Source organism: Dermochelys coriacea, chromosome 1 (genome assembly GCF_009764565.3).
Source record: "Dermochelys coriacea isolate rDerCor1 chromosome 1, rDerCor1.pri.v4, whole genome shotgun sequence".
NCBI classification, from domain to species: domain Eukaryota; kingdom Metazoa; phylum Chordata; order Testudines; family Dermochelyidae; genus Dermochelys; species Dermochelys coriacea.
The window spans coordinates 271,763,474-271,786,731 of NC_050068.2; the positions used below are offsets into that span (position 1 = coordinate 271,763,474).

At 41.6% G+C, this 23,258-nt stretch overlaps 1 long non-coding RNA gene across 2 annotated transcripts in view; it reads left to right on the plus strand.

The window, feature by feature from the left end:
• Positions 1–21,021, plus strand: part of LOC119849730 — a 62,276-nt gene extending 41,255 nt beyond the window's left edge. The window contains exon 3 of one of the 2 annotated variants that reach the window (XR_006274260.1): positions 20,258–21,021. This is a non-coding gene — a long non-coding RNA (uncharacterized LOC119849730). Of the gene's footprint in view, positions 1–15,384; positions 16,635–20,257 lie in introns of those variants that run through there. The other variant, XR_006274256.1, reaches the window with a different exon arrangement.
• The last annotated feature ends 2,237 nt before the right edge of the window (positions 21,022–23,258 follow it).

A 23,258-nucleotide genomic window follows, 5' to 3' on the forward strand; every position in this document is an offset into this window, starting at 1 on the left:
ATACAGCCCCTTTATACCAACAGAGCTTCATGAAGGGCCTGGATTGGATGAGAGAATCTTATCTAATATGCTTTGAGATAAGTAACGAGAATTGGTTTATAACTGGAGCACCATATATCAGAGGCCATAAGTGGCTACATTCATGGTGATAGATGCATTAGCAATACATGAGAGCAAAAAAGAGGGAGAGAAGATGGGTGAAGGTGATCTAAATTTCAGCCTGCCTATCAAGCAGTGATCATATGAAACCCCAGCCCCCTTCCTGCCTCCCCTGCATGGTTTGTGGCCCTCTTCATTCTGCCATTGCATGAGACTAGACTGAAAATGCATCCGGTCAGGGAACATGTTTGCATATCTGAACTAGGAGGCACCAATCACACTGCTGAGTGCTCTAAAATAATGCAAATAATACTAATATTACCCACACCTAATAATGGCAATATCTAGTTTGTTTGGGTAAAGACTGCAGAATTAGGTTTGATATCAGTTTTCATCTGTCATATTTGTAATTACTCTCTGTGCGTATGTATATATAAAGTATATCAGGGAAAATGTACTATCAAACAATCTGCAGTTGCTGCTACAGTATAGTCAGAGCATGTATTAAGCATGCTACAGTATTTGACATAGGGGCAAGGTAAAAGTATGTACATTGGTATCCAGAGCCTTATCTTTAAACACCTTGTTTTCAACATATATGAAATGATTCTGAAGTATTCTGCTGGTGCCCTCCTGTCTGCCATATGCTATCACAATCAGACATAGATTAAAAACAGGGCATTTTAAAGGAGTCCCATGACTGATATACTGTACTTCTTATCCATTGCATGAAAGAGAGTAGTGACTGATAATGACTGCTGGAACATCATCTTGTCAGATAATACTGGACCCAAAATATTAATCTTTCCTTGTTAGCTATAAAACATTTATTGCAAGGAGACTTGAAATTTGAACATTCAAAAAGCAAGCAAACAAACAAACCCACCAAGGAAAGGCCATTATTCTTTTACCCTGTTAAAATATAACTACAGTTGTGCGGCAAAGAAGTAAATGTTTGCTAGGATACCGTTTGAATGTTTATTATGGTTTGCATTGTAAATATAGGAAATACAAAGCCATGGTATTGGACAGTATTAGTTTACTCTTTAATGGCACCCATCTAGAAGAGGCTTGTGCCCCTGCCTTTTTTAATTATTTTTTTTAATTTTTAAGAATTTAATTTAAAATCAGCTAAAAAAGTCTTCTAAAAGATATACTGCTGTACAAAGTAATTATATTAGCCCACATTAATGTCTGGTGTAATGTCACTGGGTTTGACCCATTGTTTAGGTGTTTTTGTTATTTCCGTTGATAAGAAAGCATGAAAGATAGTTTGATTGGGAACCAAAGCCAATGCCTTAATGTTGTTCATATCTTCATGTCTCTTCTCATCCTGAGTTTTCCTGTTTTCCTGTGCCTCCCATTGAGTCTATCTGCATTCCTGTCTGTTGCTCTCCCCTCGCTATGAGGTGAAGACATTGCAAGTTGCCCAAGAAAGGTTCCTCAGCCCTCAAGCCCTAGCAGTAATGCACTGCGAAAAGTGGTTCAGAAATGTGCTCTCCCCTCAGTCATCATCCTCTTTATGACAGGTTTCAGAGTAGCAGCCGTGTTAGTCTGTATTCGCAAAAAGAAAAGGAGTACTTGTGGCACCTTACAGACTAACACATTTATTTGAGCATAAGCTTTCGTGAGCTACAGCTCACTTCATCGATGAATGCATCCGATGAAGTGAGCTGTAGCTCACGAAAGCTTATGCTCAAATAAATGTGTTAATCTCTAAGGTGCCACAAGTACTCCTCATCTTCTTTATGTACATTCCATAGCAAAGATATTGTTCTCTTAGGGTGAAATTCACACCAGTGCACAGCAGGCACAAAAGGTAGTTTACATAGTGTGGTGTGCTTTGTACAGTGACATTACAGTAGCTTCCAGAAACCCACCATCTCTTGGCTGCAAATCTGGGCAAGAGCCACAGTGGTTTCTGTTTTATACATAGTGAACCAGAGAGGTCGGGAAAGCTCCTAAAGTGATTCACCAAAGGAGAAAATGGATGCAGTTTAGTATAAACAGGATTTATTTAAGATTTAAGCAGATATTTTTTTCTCCTTGGGGAAATAAGCTGCCATTTAAATATCTATTTAAGGATATTTTACACATTGCTGCAATCACTTTCAGATGATTTAAACATATGCATAGTTATTGTTTATTCCGTCTGTCATCTCATACATTTTCATTCAGCTGCTGTTTATTTTGAAACTCCTTTGATGTATCTTGATTTTAGGTGTTGCCACACTGAGAACTCTTAGTCAAGGGAGCAAATACTTCAAAAAGACTTTTCAGCATTAAGTGTAGCCTTCCCTCTTTCTGCCCCTCCCCTCCTTAAGCAGAAGGGAAGGGAGAGGATTTAAATGTTGACCTCGCTTGTAGCAATATGTCAGCTTATCAAATATGGCTTTGCTTGCCAAATTTCTTTTAAGTACATGTCTAAACCTTTCTGATCTCTGTACAGCTCACCACAAAGTTGTGGCCTTTTGCTTTGGGGGTATTTCTTGCTATCAGATACCATTACTTGTGTCTTGGGTAGGGCTCTTAGACATCTGCCATTAGATGGTGTAGTTTTCTCAATTTGTCTAAACTAGGCAGCTCTGGCATTATTATTAGTATATTATTACAGCTGTAATTTGTTTTATAGTAGTTCTGGAGGCCCAAACTGAGATCAGGGCTCCATTTTGCTAGATTCTGTACAAACACAAAAATGAAACAGTCTCTTCTCTGAAAAGCCTGTAGTCTAAATGGACAAGTGTGACAGAGTGGGAATTGTTTGTCTGAATACTGTGTGTGCCTCAGTTTCCCCTATATGCTGCATGGTTAATTAGGTGGTGGGAAAAGGCTGTTTACTCTTGGGAAGACTACAACAAAGGTGTGAATGGTGCCTAGCTGTCTTAGGTTTGGGGTCCCAGGTCAGTGTTGGTCTATGAAGACAGTGGTAAATCCAATTACCAGGATATTTACTACCTAACAACTCCCGACCATTGAGGGCCCACTCCCTCCACAGGAAGCCAGCTGTGTTTGACCAGCTGGACAGCAAAGGATTGAGGAGGGGCCAAGTGGTCCTGGCCTGGGAACTGGAACTAAGAGGGACAGAGCAGGAATCAAGCGTGAACACTACTTGGCTGGAGCTCTGGGTAACCAGAATGGACCATTCTGTAACTTTCTTTTCTCTGTGCTAAGCAAGGACTTTCTATACTATGTTCTAGACAGCTACTAAACCCTACTGCTTTTACAATGCTGGGTAAGAGTCCATTGCAGATGCTGAAAGTGGGGATGCATTGCTCCCTTTGGGTGTACAAGTCTCTCTCAGGTGTCTAACTCAGGTGGACTTATTGATGGGAGCTCACAGTGTGAAGCAGAGGTGCTGAAGATTGCCAGGTTCAGTCCAGGGAGGCAGTGAAACCAAGTGGCTTACCCTAGTGAAAGGGTCATACCCTAAGGGGTTCTGGCACCCTGAAGGGGTCCTCCCAGGCACTGTTCCAAAGCTGTCCCAGAGCACCAGTCCTGTGGATCTGTGACAGCAAGACAAACAAATTGTGGGAGGGAAAACAAAGAAGTGAAGAAACTTGTCCAAGGTCATACATACAGTAGATCAGCGGCAGAACCAGGAATAGAACCCACGTTGCAAAGTCCCACTTCAGCACCCTACACTCTGGATGTGTAGCCTCTTGGAAGTGCTGGATGTCATAGGTTAAGGATATTTTTATTATTAGTTTGTTTTCCTTTCCTCCATCTTTGTTGTTTCATGTCTGTTTCCTTTTGTGAAAGTTAAATGGTCAAATTTGACTTGCTGAATAAATAGTCACTAAAGAACAAGTCTGTCATAATTTGTGTCACCACAAAGAAGTGAACAGTTCTTAAACAGTTTGACAAATGTACCCCTTTTTTTGCTCATCAATAGACTAATTTTTTGCTAATTTGTATACTCTTTAAAACTGTTTGGCTGTTTAGGCTGAAATTTGGTTGCACAATGGATTTCTTGCTAGCTGTGTTCTGTGAGTATTCCTTTATTTGTTTTATGTATGAGCTGTGTGATTGGTCACTTAGTTTGCATAATTTTATTGCTGTTCTGACACTGGATGAACTAATCACAGGTTTCAGAGTAGCAGCCGTGTTAGTCTGTATTCGCAAAAAGAAAAGGAGTACTTGTGGCACCTTAGAGACTAACAAATTTATTAGAGCATAAGCTTTCGTGAGCTACAGCTCACTTCATCGGATGCATTTGGTGGAAAAAACAGAGGAGAGATTTATATACACACACACAGAGAACATGAAACAATGGGTTTATCATACACACTGTAAGGAGAGTGATCACTTAAGATAAGCCATCACCAACAGCAGGGGGGGGAAGGAGGAAAACCTTTCATGGTGACAAGCAGGTAGGCTAATTCCAGCAGTTAACAAGAATATCAGAGGAACAGTGGGGGGTGGGGTGGGAGGGAGAAATACCATGGGGAAATAGTTTTACTTTGTATGAACTAATGTTCATAAACTTCTTCTGCCCGCAATGAATTTTATTTTGTGATTGAATATATTTCAGCTACAGACCCCAAATTCATGTTCTGTGAAAATTTTGTATGAACCAAACTTTACTCACACATATGACTAGAGAGGGGGTTCAAAGCAAAATTCTATTTAGAAATTAGCGTTGTGTTCCTGAATCATTTTTCTCAAAATTTCCTCAGGTCTAGTCACCACTCGTGATCTTGTTCTGGACTTCTTTGTAATTGGTGAAACAATGTTAAAGGTTCTGTGATATAGTTTTTTTTTCATGAGTTATTATTTTAAGATGAATTTCACCTAATGCAAGAACCTCTGCACTGGAATGAATTTCACCCCTAATGGTTCTTTTGTACCTGTGTACTGTTGGTACTGGGATAGTGCATGATCTTTCACTTTTTTCATTTTATTCTTCTCTTCCATAGTTATCTTTGGAGCACCCCACACTTATCTGGCCTCTTACAGTTTTCAGAAAGTCACTTCTGAACGTTTTTATTGATGGTTTTTGTGTTGTTGCCAGTCTTGTTATAAAGTTGCGGAGACATCTCATTCTGTGAGTGATTTCTACATCTGTCTTCCTCAAAACGTAGCCCAATATTTTTTCCAGCACCTCAAATTTTATTCAGTATGACACTTTTCCTACTCATGCTGGAAAAATACATACTAGATATAGTTATTTTCTTTGACCTTCTAGCCTATGTTTGTGCCTTCTAGCCTATATTTGTGCCTTCTAGCCTATGTTTGTGCCTTTCTCTTGTTTTCCTGTTGATGTCTCTCTTTCTGCTATTACTGTTCTTAATTATGACTTTCTTCACTATCTGGAATCTTTGAAATTCTTGCCATTGCTCATCATTATCTTATAAACACCATAACATCGCCTAAAGAGCTAGTTAAATATTATAACTCCTCTCCTATGCACACACTAAATTATTGGTGTTGTCCACACAGAGGCCTAATCTTCATGTAAAAGATATATCAACATCACTATATTGCTCAGCAGTGTGGATTTTTCACACCTCTTACTGACACAGCTATGTGGACCTAACCCCCAGTGGAGATACAGCTGTGTTAATGGAAGAATGCTTTCATCATAGTTCCTGTCATTCAGGGAGGTGGTGTTCCTACACTGGTGGGAGCTGCATCTATGCTACAGGGTTATGTCAGCATAGATACAGCAACACAGCTATGCTCGTATAGAATCCATAGAGTAGGCATATCCTCAGACAATTACCTTCATCAGCACCATGTTCAGTTTTTTATGGGTGCGTCTTTACAGCATAGTTAGCTTGGGTTTTAACTCCACTGTTACTGCTGATTTGAGTTCCATGCACACACAAAAATCTCTAGCTTGAGTTAAGTGGTACTTTAACCAGTGTTGGGTTGAAGCTTGAGTGCTGCTGAAGTTTGAGCTAGTAATGCAAGAGTTCCAGCTGAAACAGCTCGAGTTACAACAACTTATCATCAACTAATCCAATCACTCTGCTATAGCCGTATATTGAATCTTGAACAGAGTACGAGGATGTGCCAGTGATGTTGGGGGAGAAGAATATTGAAGTCAAGATCCACTGTGAATATTGAGGAGTAAAATTTTGATTTTACAAAGGAATTATTTGGCATAATGTGTGAGGAATGGTGGGTTCCTAGACAGTCTTCAGACACTACCACTCTGCAGCTAACTGGTACCAGCAGGGGACATGGAATGCTGGACCCTAGCCACCAGAAGCACTGCCCACAAAGCTCCTGATTGGAAGAGAAATCCAGCCTCTCTAATTGACTTAGACCAGTGGTTCCCAAACTTGTTCCGCTGCTTGTGTAGGGAAAGCCCCTGGCGGGCCGCGCCAGTTTCTTTACCTGCCACGTCCGCAGGTTCGGCTGATCGCGGCTCCCAGTAGCTGCGGTTCGCTGCTACAGGCCAATGGGAGCTGCTGGAAGCGTCATGGGCCGAGGGACGTACTGGCCGCCGCTTCCAGCAGCTCCCACTGGCCTGCAGCAGTGAACCGTGGCCACTGGGAGCCGCGATCAGCCGAACCTGTGGATGCGGCAAGTAAACAAACCGGCCTGGCCCGCCAGGGGCTTTCCCTGCACAAGCGGCGAAACAAGTTTGGGAACCACCGGCTTAGACGCACTATTTAAGTGAGAAGGAGTCACAGGAATTTGTCTGAGCAACTAGGTGAATCCCTAGTTGGCTGATACTTTAGACTTTGCCCTTTGGCCTGAATCCTGCCTTGTTCCTAATTCCTGTCTTCCTGTCCTGTTCCTGGTTCCTGGTCTCCTGCCTTGTTCCATTTCCCTGTTCTATACCCTATCCTTAGCTACTGACTCTGGCTCCAACCCTTGGGTTCAGTCCTGCCTGTCTTTGGCTCTGATCCCAGTTCCTGACTCCCAACTCCTGCTCTGACTGCTAGGCCTGACCATCACTGCTCTGAGCACCAGGTCTGACCACCTATCTTCCAGTCCATGACATAATATGCCATTGTTTAGCTGTTAGGAAAGGACCTGGACTTGAATTTTCTTTGTATTCTAATGTCTTTCTCTATATTAATGAAATTTGGGTTGCAGAAAATGATTTCATTTCACTCTGCCGGTACCATGTACAAGGAAATAGTGACATTAAGGAATACAATTAAAGAAGTCCTTTGTGACCTTGCTTTGTAAAGTCTTATTTAAAAATAAAAATGATTTTTGTATTGTAACAGATTTAATTTCCGTGGATCTTGTAACCTTTTGCTCCCATATTCTATTAGCTTAGTTGCTTAACATGCCCTCAGGCTCAGGTTGGTTATGTAAATGAGACCACCAGCTAGGACACTTGCACAGGGACTGTTAGCTACTAAAACCACATTTGCAATCAGTCTTTCATTATATTTAACCTTGGCCAAACACAGCTGGATGAGGTTCAGTCCTGAGTTATTAGATGAACAGAGTGAACAGATTGAATAAGTATGGTCCATTGTTCTGTTTTTATTAAGGTAACTATTTTTCATAACGTAATGGCTTCATGGACTGTGCCTCAAAAGCCATTATTACAGTTCAACTCATAAGTTAGTTTCAAACAAAGATTGTCAGTAGAATATAGTGAAATATAAAAAATGTCTTGGACCTCGCAGACCTAGCCAGGTGATCCCAACTCAGGCTCCCACCAGTGACACTCATGCCTTTTTTGGACATTAGTCTGGTGTCCTAGAAAGTGGAACATCAGTGTTGCTTGCTTGGTTCAGAACTAAACTAGCACCTACCTGCTCAAGGATCTGGAAGTCAAGCCACCTCTATTGTACCAGGTACCAAATGGCCAGTTCTGAAAATCTGGCCCAGTTCATCCCATAGACAAAATACCTGCAAAGTTTTTGTTTTTTCCAAATATGAAACAAAAACCTAAATCTATAAAATCTATGAAATCTATAAAAACCTCATTCCAAGAAGTGAATCCCATAAAAATCACTTCTAGCAATGAACTTCTTAGAATGATAGAGTTCATGAGTGGGGGAATAGAGGGGCTTGAAAGTGTCTTTGAAGGGAGTAAATATTAGAATTTCCATACATTTATTCTAGTTTTAAATGTTCTTTTTCTTATAAAGGTTTCAAGGAAGCTCTAGCATGTCTCATGTTCCATCATCTGCCTCCAAAGTATTTGACACACTTCACTAAAGGATCTGAGCTCAACAGAATATTGAGACAATGCTGCCAAAGGCAACAGATGATATTTTAGGAGTTCTAAATTCCAGAATATTATCACTATTCATTGTGCTGTATGAGAGAGCAGCAATTAAACTTTCTGTCTCTTCATACAGTGTTTGAAGTCATCTGCTGATATCCCTGGAATAGTGTCAGATTGAATCTGCCGGACCCTGAGACACTAGTCTATGCTATTAGCCAGTTTCTCCACAGCTATTAGTGTGTTTCACACATTGTAGACTGTGTTCTGCATCTATCTGTCTACCTTGGGTGATTTCTTCTTAATATTTTTGTGCTGGTGACTTAAAGATTTAGTTCCACTTGCACCACTGCTGTGATTGTTATATTCTCTAAGAACTTAGAGGAAATGCAGATGTATTCAGCTGTTTAAAATACATTGAAATGTCATAAAGGCTTTTATAACTCATATACATTTCTGCTTAGTTTTAGCTGAACTTGTTACAGGTCAGAATCTGAAGAATTATGAGGAAAATCTGGTAGTGACTCTTATATTTAGGTTGCCCAACACTTTCCTTTATAAAAGATTCGGGCAACTATTTTTGAGGTCTATCATCTTCACTGTGTACCACAAACCTTTGAAATTTAGTAGGGAGAAAGCCCTCGGACTAAAGAAGTGCCTTTGTCCTTATCCCATGTGATTCCATTCAGGTTTAGCTAAGATATAAATGGTTTAACATCACCATTTACTTTCTCTCACTGGTGTTCTTCAGGGAAATGTTGAGAGCCTGCCAGAATAATAACTGAACAAGAACATTAAAAAGTGCTGGGCTCATAATGCCACCAAAGGTGCAGCTGCAGCATGTACTGCACTGGGAACTATAGGAACAGACAGCCTCTGTGGACGGAGGGAAGAGAGTACCTAAGCCTTTCTCCTGGCCTGTAGACCTAGCACTTGGCCCTAGTAATCTAGGTGCCAAATACAGTTGGGCTTGTTGTATCAGTGTGGCTGGAAAATAAAGAGGCTCTAACCCAGAGATCTAGTCCATGAGCAGTAGAACTGCAGTGTACCACCAGAGAGAAGTGAAAGAAGTGAAGCCCGTTACCCGAGGGGGGTGCATTTGAGCATAACTGCAAAAGAGGTCTGAGGTGTGCCTTGCGTGGTAACTGTTGCTTAAGTGGTGTAAGGCTGTGCTGAAGGGTCAGTGTTTGAACCATGGTGTCGAGGAGGGGGTTTTTACAATTTCACATTACAGTTTGTTTTTCCCTTTTTTCCTCCCTCCCCTCCCCACCACCATGAAATTGCATTTAAAACAAACAAACAAACAAACCTTGTTATTTAGACTGTAAATTGAAGTACTCAAAAACTGGGAAATGCCTGAACTTTTGTTTCTTCTGCAACTTTAACTCTGCCTCCTTGTGTGCCTTATTTTATCGTCTTTAATTATATGCTCACATGCTATTTTTTTCCACAGGACCCCTGCTCATTCAGTGCACAGGGTAATCATTATAACAAATAACTATTTACCAAACAAAAATAATGTCCTTAAAAAAAAGAGTTAAAATTGAAAGTGCATTTCAATAGAATCCAGTTAATTCCCAAAAATCAGTACTAGTTTCCTTATAAAAATTCTGCACCTTTAAAGAAAGCATTTTTTTAATATATGTATAAATATATATATATATATATATTGCTGCCCAACAATACATATATTGGTTTCTTGAAGAAAAATGACACTGTGTGATATTGCAGAACTGGTTAAAGGACTTGCAATATATTCTTTCATTGGAAAAGCTATACATAAAACAAGAGCAAAACAGAGGGAATTTGAGTTCATTTGGGCTCCGTTCATGGATTATGTGAAGGAATGATTGCAAACCCCAGATGTGCCACTTGAACTGCAATTTACTAAAAGCACCTTTTATGTTTACCTCATTAGATTGGGCTGCTTCCAAATTACTGTAAACCAAAGCTTCTTGACTGTGGTCTGTAGAATGCTGACAGAACAGTTGCTTGTGGTCTGTGGAGCACTGGCTAGTCACATGATGTAGACTTCTTCTCAGTTGTTAAATAGCTTTAGAAGAAGCTAAACAACATTAAATTCTTTCCTAATACCTCTTTTCCAAGTAAACAATTGCAAAGGGAAGTGGTCTGTGCCATTGTGAAAGGGTGAGTGAGGATGTGATTCACAAGGCAGTCTTTGTATTAAAATGGGGCCCACAAGATGGAAAAAAAAGGTAGCTCTGTGTCATAGGATCTCTTAGCCCCTTTAAGGGGATATGGGCCCAGTGCTGCCTGTCATAATCCCTGGGATTGTGTGCATTGAACACAAAATTGGCCAATAGTCAACTCCAAAACTCCATCCAGTTTCAAAATAGAACTGTGAGCACAGGGTCAGAAAAATGCATCCTATTACAACATGGAACGTGGAATGTAAACAGTGCAGGAAAGGGTCCCTACACTATCTGAAATGTGGTATCGCAGGGAGGTGCAGGCTTCTTTTATCATGTAGAACCCAATGAACAAATGCGGGAATAAAAGGACACTTAGGGTATGTCTACACTGCAATTAGACACCCACGGCTGGCCTTTGCCAGCTGACTTAGGCTCACGGGTTTAGACATTTAGATTGTTTAATTGCAGGGCAGACGTTTAGATTCAGGCTGCAGCTCTGGGATCCTCCCCTCTCGAAGGGTCCTAGTGCCTGGAATCCAGCCTGAGCCCAAACATCTATACAGCAATTAAACAGCCAGTTGCGGGTTTTTGATTGCAGTGTAGACATGCCCTTAGACCATCCAGAACCCAGGAAACTGTAACCTAGAAATAGGTGGAGGGCAAGTCTCCTATTACAATCTGGAACACAATATGTGAACAGTGAAAGCACAGCCTCAGTGGAAGTCCCCTGTCAAATTTATATGGTATTGGTGGAAGCACAGGAAAACCCCAATTATAATCTGAAACTCAGAATGTAAGTAGTGCGAATGCAGACTCAGTCAAAAAGCATTATTCTAGCTTGGAAGGAACCTAGTAAATAAATGCCACCATCACAGCATCCCAATGCCTATAAGTAGAAAAAGGTCTTGTCAGGATTCAGAATTTTCTGGCTGATTTGTATGTGGAGCTTCAGATCTAAACACCTCCAAGATTTAGGGGTGTTTGGATCCAGAGTTTTGGTTCTGGCCCTATTCAAATATTTTTCTGATCTGTAGTGCTTGCTATGGGAAGGTTATGAACTATGCTGAGTAAAAAAATGTCTCATTTGGAAAAAGAGAATCACTGTTGTTAAATTGTTTCCATAAGTAGTAGTGGTAGAAACAGCATGTATTTTCCAATGTTCTAGTATTGTTACACTGCTACTCACTTCTCTGAGCATACACATCAGAATCTCAACCCACATCTCTGCCCATCACCATCTGTAGGAGTGATCCATGCTAATGATGGATTACCAGTGGAGCACAGTGGTAGTGGGGAGCCTTCAGAGTCTAATTAAAAACAAATGGATCTACTAAAAGTATGGGCCTGACTTTCAACTGGTGTAATTGTCCTATACCCATATCCCTCAACTGTTCCTCATTTCCAATGAGTTACTCAATTTAGTCACAATTACCTAAGACTCACAGACTTGGTGTCCCTCATATTTGCTGTTGAAATTTGTTGTAAATTACTATGAATCTGAGATTATAAAAAAGAGTTTTTCATGTTTAAGCAATGTGTCCCACAACATTTTGTTTCTTCCTGCTTATTTATTTTTTTTTTTTTGGTGTCCTTCATTTTGGGTCTTTATCACATACTATATTACACGTTTGGATCTAAGCAGGTTGAGAGACATGGGTGTGCCAATTAATACCAGCTGAGGGTATGATCCAGTGTGCATACAAGGATACCAGTGGGACTGAATTGATCCTATTCAGGTCTAGTCTATACCTAGAAGAAAGGAGGCCTGTCTCTTTTGCACTTATTTTGAGCTTTCTTTGAGCAATCTACAGTAAATCTCTGGCATAACAAATAGCTTCAAAATCCCTTCTTTGTCTCTAACTCAGAAGAAAATAACAAACAATACACAGTTATGTCCCTATGCTTGCTCAATCATTTTCTTATTACAATAAACAAGTTCTTACCAGGGCTAGGCTGATTAAGTACCTTTTGGCCTCTCCTGTGTGTCTCATTGAAATGGTTTCTTTTTATACTCAGTGATTGAATGAGGTGCAATCAAGTTTGAAAGGCATAGTTACAGTTATCAACGTGATATGCAGGATTTGTGCTAGTCCATGCTAAACAAACAAACAAATCCAAACTATATATGGCCCCATATGGGCTGATACCCACTCACCTTCCATTAAGGAATTTACCCTTCACCATGTCAGGCTGAGTTGGGACAGAGAAATAATTTTCACATTCACTTTAACAGCTCTGAGCACCTGTGTAGGGCTTTTGCTACAATTAACATCTGAGATATTATTATGATTTGTTATGGTATTGTAGCACTTAGGAGACCTAGTCATGGACCATTGTGCTAGGAAAATGATTTTTGCAGCTGCATTCTGCATGGATATGAGTGAGGGCAAGACTGCTCTTGTCAACACTAGAAAAAAAGAAGTTGCAATAATCAAGATTCATGATGATGAGAGCCTGGAGGAGAGTTTTAACTGTGTGGATTGATGGAAGAGGCTGTTTCTTAGAGACGTTGTGCAGAAAGAATCTGCAAGACTTAGATATAGCCTGGATGTGATGACCTACAGAGAGTTCTGAGTCAAAAATGATACCCAGGTTACAGGCCTGAGTGACAGGCAGAATAGTGGTGTTCTCTTCAAAGATCAAGAAAGGAGGTAGCGGAAAGGGATTGGAGGAAGATGAAGAGCTCTTAGTTTTAGCCATGCCGAGCTTGAGCTGAAGGCTAGACATCCATGAGGAAATGTCGGAAAGACAGGCTGCGATTTTAGTTTGGATAGAAGGAGAGAGAAAAGCATGTTTGTATTCTGAGGGGGAAGAGCCGAAGGAGAGTGAGAAGTTAAGGAGACGAGTAAGCGAGGGGATGAGAATAGGTGTGAGGGAGATGAGGAGAAAGGATGGGGTCCCTGGGGCAAGTGGAGCAGTTAAAAGAGGAGAGCAGATGGGAATAATAATGATATGTAACACGTTTGTTAAGGCAGAAAGCCATGTAGCTTTAGATTTTAAAGATGATATATGCAGGGGAAACCAATTAATCACTATTGCTACAATAGTAGATCTTGATAATATTTAGACCTCATCAAATACTATCCCTCACCCCATCCTCCCTCCAAAAAGGAATATTTTGCAAACAGTAGAGTTTCTGTTTGATTTGAGCACATTCAAACTCTCTAGTGGCTGTGAATTCACAAATCTTCAAAACTGGTCTGCCCCACTTGAATGAATGCATGTGTTCAATGGGCAATACGTTTATTCAGCCACAAATACTTGTCCTGGATGTAAAATATGTATGTGTGTCCTACCCGCAAACATTCTTAGTTGATGAATTTTGAAGCTTGGAGTTTAAATACCAGAATCTGATACTTTGCTAAAAATCTCTAGTGTGCCATTTGTGCACTTGTGATATTCTTCCAGTATTTTTGAATACTGAATATATAATGGGGCTAATATACAAATGCTCACTTAATTTTGTATCCAATGAATACCGTTCAGCTAGTACTAAAGTTAACAGTGCTACTGTATGAGAATGTGTAAATAACTCATGTCACCACTACCTGTGATTTCTGCTGTTCTAGCTACTAGTTCACATTCTTCAGTTCCTTTCTATAGATTATAAAGCATTGGATCTTCTGCAGTAACTATCCTGTCAGCTAAAATTACAGCAACTACAACTAAGGTTTCCAGTTCTGCCTCATTATTTTCTTTATTAATCTGTGTTCTCTTAATGTAATAGTAGGGGGAATTACCAGACAGTGCTACTACTGATATTGATAGTCTTTTAAGTTCTGTTTAACTGAATGTACAGGCAGTTTCATCTTGGAGAAAGGCTTTTTGTTAGTGGTGTTTGTGACAACCAACTGGAGATCCCAGAACCGTGACCCACTGTGTTACCCATCTCAGCCTCAGCAAATCAGAGCTTTGTTGTTGCTAAGCTATGTGTCAACTCCCTGACACACCAGCTTGTCCGCCTTGCCAGCAAACTTTTCAGGACTCTGCCTGTCCAAACCTGGCCTAGCAGGTAACAATCAGTGAATCGCAATTCCTGAGTTGCTCAGAGATGTCTATCTGCAATGCTCAGCCCTTCGCACTGTAGCACCCACAAAACCTTACCAGATTTGCTGCTCTTTTAAAGAGACAGTACACAGCAGCTTATTAGCTCAACTGAGGTTGACAAACCTTCCACTTCAGACAAAGCACTAAGATGGTTTATGATAAAAGTAAAACAAATGTATTAACAAAAGGGCATAGGCATACATGATACCAAATAGAAAGAATTAAGATAAAAATGTCTGTGGATAAAAGAAAAACATGATTCTAAGACTAAAACTTAATTTAACCAGCTATAGTTTTGTTCAAGATGGTTTCCCAAGTTAGAGCAATGTCTCCAGTGTTCCAGCCAGGATCCACTCTTAAAGAATCAAAGTGCTGCTTCCTTTGTTCCCCCAAGAGATGGATAACTTAGGGGTTTCCTCCTTCTCTTTTTATAGTCCAGTTTATATTCTTCTGCAGGGTCTCTCCAGCTAAAGTTCCTTTCTCCTGCCGGGTATAAATACCATGCTGTCTGGTGTAGATCCCATGGTAGTTCCTCCTCTCCTGGTGATTTTTACAAAGCAAATGATCTCTTCCTGCAACCTCTGATACAAATGAATATCCCATTGAATTTGGCCAACACCTCAAACCGGGTATGGCCTCTTTTTTTCTCTGGAGAGAAAAAATTGTTTTTTAACTCCCCCAGCATGCCTGGTTTAAACATATTTGAGTCACATATTTCCAGCCCATCTGTAAAGTTCTTTGTTGGTTAACCATTCCTACATCACACTAGAATATTAATGATCTGTGAGTTATTAGTTTTCCAATGATAAATTACATGCCACCTTTTGTGTAAATATCATGACATCGGTGTGCCATCTGGCACAGGGGTGCTTTTAAGGTCACAGTGGTGCAATTCTTTTTTTACATTAAATATAATACCTGCAAAACTGGATCTCTTCTTAGGTGAAGAACAAGGCTCATAGATAACCAAAAAGAAGTGGGTTGGCTTTGGAGAGTTGGGGGAGAGAGAGCAGAGAAATAGTGGATGTGGGTCCAAGATTTCCCTCATGGAAAATTTTGAAATGACAGCTACAATTTCCTTCATTTTAGATGATTTTAAGGTAATTCAGGCTCTTGCATTGTCTCCACACATCTCACACACTCCTACACTTGCACTATCTCTAGTACACACAGCTGCTCACGTGCTTTCTTGTGCTTGTGCTCTTGCTCTCTTGTGACCCATTAAACACATATGATGGGTAGGGAAAGAAAAAGTGAGCATGGGCGGTTGTGTATGTGTGAGATAAATCATACAAGCGTATGCGCGCACATGTATGATAGCTGGAGACAGCTTGAGGGTGTGTGGTGAGTGAAGAGAGTGAGAGAGCACGAATGTGACTTAGTGCTGTGAATATCTGGATTCTGCTTTATTCTGTTTCAATATCTGTATTCAAGCCTTTATTCTGTGCATGTTTGCTTTAGTATAGACTTGTCTGGCATTAATTTTCTGGAGTGAATTCTTTGTAATGTCTCATTTAAATCCATACCATTTTTGTATATTTGAAGCCTACTGCCTCTCTTGCACAACAATGTACAGTGCAACACCATCACATGTTCCTTTTTTTGCTGGTTTTGCCCGGGCGTTGCTGGAATACTTCTTGTGTAATGCCAGCCCACAGCCAGTCAGCACAGTACAAACAGATCGGTGGGCAGCACACTACTTTTACTTTTTGAGGCCATATCTTGTTTACATGTATTGCGAGAAAATGTGGCGGTTTTCAGTGACAAAATTCAGGTGTAGCATACTATAGTGGACAAGTACAGTGTGGTTAATACTGAGGTGGGCAGCTTAACTTTTTGAATGGTCTGGACCTGATTCTTATTTACACTAAGGCGGCCCCTTTATACGACATTGGCAGCCAACCAACATTAGACAATGAGGGCTTGACTTCAAATGCAGGTGTGGGTGCTCAAATTCTCTTGTAGTGTAAATGAGTGTACAGCAAAAACCGAAATTCAAAAGCAATGTAGCCTAACTATAATGTTTAAATATTTCTTCTGGTTGTTAAACTGGTCTTAAAGCAGTTTTAAACTGTTTTACCTTTGACTCTCATGCCTTTCATGTTCTTTTTCAGCAAGATGTTGGCAGCCATCCACTGTGCTTGGAAATGCCAAATGCATTTCAATAACATTAAATTTTAGATATGTTTCATTGTGAGAGAAGAAAGGGAGTACTTGTGGCACCTTAGAGACTAACGAATTTATTAAAGCATAAGGTTTTGTGAGTTACAGCTCACTTCATCGGATGCATACAGTGGAAAATATAGTGGGGAGATTTTATATACACAGATTTCAGAGTAGCAGCCGTGTTAGTCTGTATTCGCAAAAAAAAAAGGAGTACTTGTGGCACCTTAGAGACTAACAAATTTATTTGAGCATATGCTTTCGTGAGCTACAGCTCACTTCATCGGATGCAGCTGTAGCACATGAAAGCTTATGCTCAAATAAATTTGTTAGTCTCTAAGGTGCCACAAGTACTCCTTTTCTGTCTGAGGAACAGTGGGAGGTGGGGTGGGGGGTGGAATAAACATGGGGAAATAGTTTTACTCTGTGTAATGACCCATCCACTCCGAGTCTCTATTGAAGCCTAAGTTAATTGTATCCAGTTTGCAAATTAATTCCAATTCAGCAGTTTCTCATTGGAGTCTGTTTCTGAAGTTTTTTTGTTGAAGTATTGCCACTTTTAGGTCTGTAATCAAGTGACCAGAGAGATTGAAGTGTTCTCCAACTGGTTTTTGAATGTTATAATTCTTGACATCTGATTTGTGTCCATTTATTCTTTTATGTAGAGACTGTCCAGTTTGGCCAATGTACATGTCAGAGGGGCATTGCTGGCACATGATGGGATATATCACATTGGTAGATGTGCAGGTGAACGAGCCTCTGATAGTGTGTCTGATGTGATTAGGTCCTATTTGGTGTCCCTTGAATAGATATGTGGACACAGTTGGCAACAGGCTTTGTTGCAAGGATAGGTTCCTGGGTTAGTGGTTCTGTTGTGTGGTGTGTGGTTGCTGGTGAGTATTTGCTTCAGGTTGGGGGGCTGTCTGTAAGCAAGGACTGGCCTGTCCCCCAAGATCTGTGAGAGTGATGGGTCGTCCTTCAGGATAGGTTGTAGATCCTTGATGATGCATTGGAGCGGTTTTAGTTGGGGGCTGAAGGTGATGGCTAGTGGCGTTCTGTTATTTTCTTTGTTGGGCCTGTCCTGAAGTAGGTAACTTCTGGGTACTCTTCTGGCTCTGTCAATCTGTTTCTTCACTTCAGCAGGTGCGTATTGTAGTTGTAAGAATGCTTGATAGAGATCTTGTAGGTGTTTGTTTCTGTCTGAGGGGTTGGAGGAAATGCGGTTTTATTGTAGAGGTTGGCTGTAGACAATGGATCATGTGGTGTGGTCTGGATGAAAGCTGGAGGCATGTAGGTAAGTATAGCGGTCAGTAGGTTTCTGGTATAGGGTGGTGTTTATGTGACCATCGCTTATTAGCACTGTAGTGTCGAGGAAGTGGATCTCTTGTGTGGACTGGTCCAGTCTGAAGTTGATGGTGGGATGGAAATTGGTGAAATCACGGTGGAATTCCTCAAGGGCTTCTTTTCCATGGGTCCAGATGATGAAGATGTCATCAATGTAACGAACTGGACAGTCTCTATGTAAAAGAATAAATGGACACAAATCAGACGTCAAGAATTGTAACATTCAAAAACCAGTCGGAGAACACTTCAATCTCTTTGGTCACTTGATTACAGATCTAAAAGTGGCAATTCTTCAACAAAAAAACTTCAAAAACAGACTCCAACGAGAGACTGCTGAATTGGAATTAATTTGCAAACTGGATACAATTAACTTAGGCTTGAATAAAGACTGGGAGTGGATGTGTCATTACACAAAGTAAAACTATTTCTCCTTGTTTATTTCCTCTTATACTGTTCTTGTAAAGTGCTGGAAATGGCCCATCTTGATTATCACTAAAAGTTTTCCCCCCAACCCCACTCTCCTGCTGGTAATAGCTCACTTTTCCTGATCACTATTGTTACAGTCTATATGGTAACACCCATTGTTTCATGTTCTCTGTGTATATAAAATTTCCCCACTATATTTTCCACTGTATGCATCCAATGAAGTGAGCTGTAGCTCACGAAAGCTTATGCTCTAATAAATTTGTTAGTGTCTAAGGTGCCACAAGTCCTCCTTTTCTTTTTGCGAATACACACTAACATGGCTGCTACTCTGAAACCTTTGAACTAGGAGAAAGCCAAAATCTCCAGTACCCATGACATCTCTAAAGGGGACACCCAACTGTCTGAATAAAAAGGCCTTCTTTCTAAAAATCAGGGATTCCACACAGCTGTGGAGACTCTTGCTCCAAGAAGAGGGATCCTGGATAAAAAGCACTAGAAGCACTAAGTATTATTGCAATGATAATTATCATTACCTCCATCACTGTCATTAGTGTCCTATCTCCAAATCCCATGCAAAATTGACCTCCTGGTTTTCAGATTTTTTTCATTCAATTGCTCTACCCTATCTTAACTTCTCCCAGTCTTGGCCTTTTCCCAGCCCAGAAGGTTCCATGCTGGCTACAAAGCCTTCCCAAGTCCTTCAACTGAAGTGGAATTGCCCAGGAGAACCTGGATCAAACAATCTCATGACTGGGGGTAAGGTAATGAATTGCAATAGTGGCCTACAGTGAAGAATACCAACATTTAGATTTTTTTTCTTATTTAATTGAGTAGGAGGAATATAATGAGTAAAAAGAAAGAAAAATTCAACCATAATAAATAAGCGAGTCTGCCTGGACTAAGTATGCTGGTCTTTCATCAAGGATTCTATCTTGTTATTGCCAAAATCATGTACCATGCCAGGGTGACTTTTGTTTCCTTTTAGTTTGTGCAATTCCTGGAAAAGAAAATGCTTCATTATGTTTTGCAGTAACTGTAGCATATTTGGATTGTGCCCCATAATATCTAATGATCACAGCAATTTCATTTTATTTCACTCAAAATGAACAGACGGGCACTAGGAATATTTAATGTCTGCTTGTTAAAGGACTGTTTGGTATTCACAATTTAAAGCATTTTTATTATTTCAGCTGAGATGATTAATAAAAACACCTGTTATTTGTGAGATTTCTAGTAGAGGATGCGCATTTAAGAATGTCCTACTGAACATATTCCAATGTACTATAGAATGTGCATTGATGAATGTATCTCTACACATATTTCAAGCAGGGGAAACATCCCAAAAGTGTTCTGACATGTACTTGTGTAGAGTTTGTGTAACACTAACAAAAAACTCCACCCATTTTGCTCAGCCCCTCAGTCTGAAAATTCAAGATAGAGGAAGTCACTTCTCTCACAATGACAGGTTTCAGAGTAGCAGCCGAGTTAGTTACTCTAATAAATACCTGTTGAGATCATATGCTGTTATTTGCTATAAAAGTACCATCCTCTCTGGTGGAGTGCTTTCAGCAATAATATTTCATCACTGGAAAAAATTATTCTGAGTGAAGAGGCACTAGCTACAGAAATGAAACTGATTTCATCTCATGAAGATAAAAGGAGCTACCTGTGGGTAGGTCGGGAGAGTGCTATTTTTCTTGGACTTCATTATTGATTCTTGATCTTAAAGTCTTCTCCTAAAATCACAAGACAGAACTAAGTGAGCAGACATAGTTCCTTGGAAAAGAAAGCTCTTAATCTGTATGAGTTTTGTTGAGTAGGGTATTGTTGGAGTTACTGTAAGACTGCTGAATGACACATCCAGTTTTCTTATCTTTCACAGAGGTTGCTGTACAGAAAATAGCCCAGCCAAAATCGAAATCAACACACTGGAATTCATCAGAACTTGCATGGACTCCAGCATCTACCTAGATGAAACTGCTGGAAAAAGATTGAAATTGGTTCACACATAAAGCTAACTTGGGGGTTTGTGAAGTCCATGACCAAGAACCTCCAAGTTTTTGGAAGGTCCTGACAACTTTATCTGCAAGAGATCTTCTGTGGTCACCATTACCAGGGCTTAGGCCATCTGGCAGTTCCTTCTGTCTCTCAGCAAGCTGGCTGCATCTGCAATTTCCCACGCTGAGTTGCCGTTGCAGCCTCAAGCCAACAGATCTAACACAGCCGGGGAGCGGTGTGCATCACAGCCAGTACCGCAGGCCCAGCTCGGATAGTTGAGTTCCATGGTGAGGTGGAAATAAGGGGCCCTGAATGTTATCTCAGCACTGAGTTTCAGGAGCTCATCTCTGGTGCAGGAGCAACAGGGACCAGGAGAGTCCAGCCCCCCACTGAGATCTCCTAAGAAACGTAGCACAGTTAGAAGACAGAGAAATCTGGGAAGATGAAGACCCCTTTTCCCTTCACCAGTGGTGTGGGGGTAATGAGGAAGGCAGCAGAGAGAGATGCAGGTGGGTGAAGAGTGGCAAACAGATAATAGGAACAGAGGGAGAGTCGCACAATCTGGGGGAATGAGACCGAGTAATAGGGTGGATGGGGTATTCAGGAGAGGAAGTGAATGAGAGATGTGAGGAGAATCAGGGACCCAGGTCAAAAGGAAAACATGGTTGAGGTGGGTTGGAAAAACTCAGGGGCCCCCAGGAAGATCGGAAAGAGAGAAAAAGTCATGGAGGGTTAGGTTAAGTTGTGTCCATATGTGGTGCGTCTGTGTGCTGGCACATTGAAGCAATGTCATGTGTAGAGCCAAGTTCAATAGATATAGGGTCCCTCTTAAAGAATAAAACTGGCCCAGAATTCTGGGAAAAATAAATAAATCCTCCTTTGGTTGCCCTAGCATGCAGAAATCATCCCCCTTTCCTCCCCCCCAACCCCCCCCCCCCCCCCGCCGCCCTCCGCAAGCACTCTGGGGCTATATACAAGATAAGGGAATCTTTATTAGGGAAAACAGGGACATAGAATCTGTGAAAATTCAGCAATAATCTAACATTCAAATAAAGATTGAAGCAATCAGTCATTCTCCAGTAGTCCATTCAACTCTCTCCCTAGACAGTCTCTGTGAATGCCCAACACACAAGAGTTCCCTGGCCATCTTACTCCACCCACCACAAGTCCCACTCACAGTTCAGGTCAGTGGCAGTGGTCCAGGTGCTCTCTGAAGATCTGTCTTTGATCCTATTGAAGCAGCTCACCAAGTCCCACCTTGAGGTGCCATCACCTGACCCAGCTTTGTGATTCAGTTCAATCACAAAGGGGGGGCTGAGGTTGTCTCTGCCAAGAACTCCTCTGTGCCATCTCTGTGAGGCATCCTCTCTGCACTGCAGGATCCTCAGCAGGGGAAGCCAAGATGCTGGGGTGGAATCCTTACCACTTGGACATGCATGCCTCACCACAAGGAGATAGCCCTGTCCCGCTTCTTCTCTCAGAGTTCAAACTTCACCTCTCTGCCAAAGTAGAAGTCTGGGGCAGTTCGGGTGGTCTCCACAGGTAGCTGGTGGAAGTGTGAGTATTAGAACTGGTCGAAAATTTTCAGACAGAGCAATGTTTGGTCGAAAAATACTGATTGGATGGAATCAAAACATTCTGTGGGATGTGTTGATTTCATTGAAACTTTCATTGGAAACCAGGCAGGCTGGCTGCTGGGTTGGCTGCCAGATTGCCTGGCTCACTAGACTGCCCTGGATTGCCCAGCTCCTGGGATCCCTGGTTCCCAGGCTTTGCTGGTTCCCAGACTAGCTGGCTCTTGAGTGGCCTAGAATTTTTTGCATATTCCTTTTTACATAACATTGCAGTTTTCACAAAAAGAAATTTTGGATGAGGACCCCTTGCAGCATTGTAGTCTGCCACAAACGGGTGGTGAGTACATGACCTTACAGGACCTCTCAAACTAACTTCACTCGAGCGCCTCCAAATCCTAAAACCAGCTCTGATCAGATTTTCCCACAGAATTGCTAATTCAATCCCTTTGTCTCTGGTGGTGCATATAAATAGGGATACTATTTTGGAAAATGTCCAGCAGTTCTTGCAAACAGGGCTTAATGGCATATGCCATCTTAATGCTGTCTCAGGGTTTGTCTACACTTGAAACGCTACAGCAGCACAGCTGCAGCTCTGCCACTCTAGCACTTTAGTGAAGTCACTCACTACAGTGATGGGAGGGGTTCTCCCATCAGCATAGTTAATCCACCTCCCCAAGAGGTGGTAGCTAACTCAGTGGCAGAATTCTTCTATTGACCTAGCACTGTCGACAGTGGGGCATGCGCAGCAGGTAGCATAGGCAGGGGAAGGCTGTGCCTCCTCAAACATGCCCATGTTCTGCCCACAGGTCTCCTCCTGTCTGCTTCCTTCAACCCTTTTGTGGCTGAGACACTGGGGCAGGCAGGTGCACACAAGGCTGGGGCTCGTGGGGCTATGGCCATGCCACACCCCCGTCCATCCACCCAGCACTGGGGCTGGGGATGTTCAGGTCTGGGGGCGTTCCAGCTGCACCACCCGCCCACCATGCTGGAGCTGGGGGTGCTCCAGTTGCACCACCTGCCCAGAGTGCTGGGGCTAGGGGTGCACAGGGGGGCCAGCGACTGCAGGGGGAGTATGCTGCATGCTCCAGCAGGGGAAGGGGGGATGGAAGGGGAGAGGAGGGGAAGGGATAGGGCATTGGGAAGAGGGGACAGGGGCTAGCCTCCCCCAGTGGTGCATTCACCTGCGACCCATGCAGTGAGGGTTAAGTCAGCTTAACTATGTCAGTCAGGTGTGTGGATTTTGCACACCCCTGAGTGATGTAGCTGGATCGACTTAATTTTTGGCCTAAAAGTAAAGAATCAACAGAATAC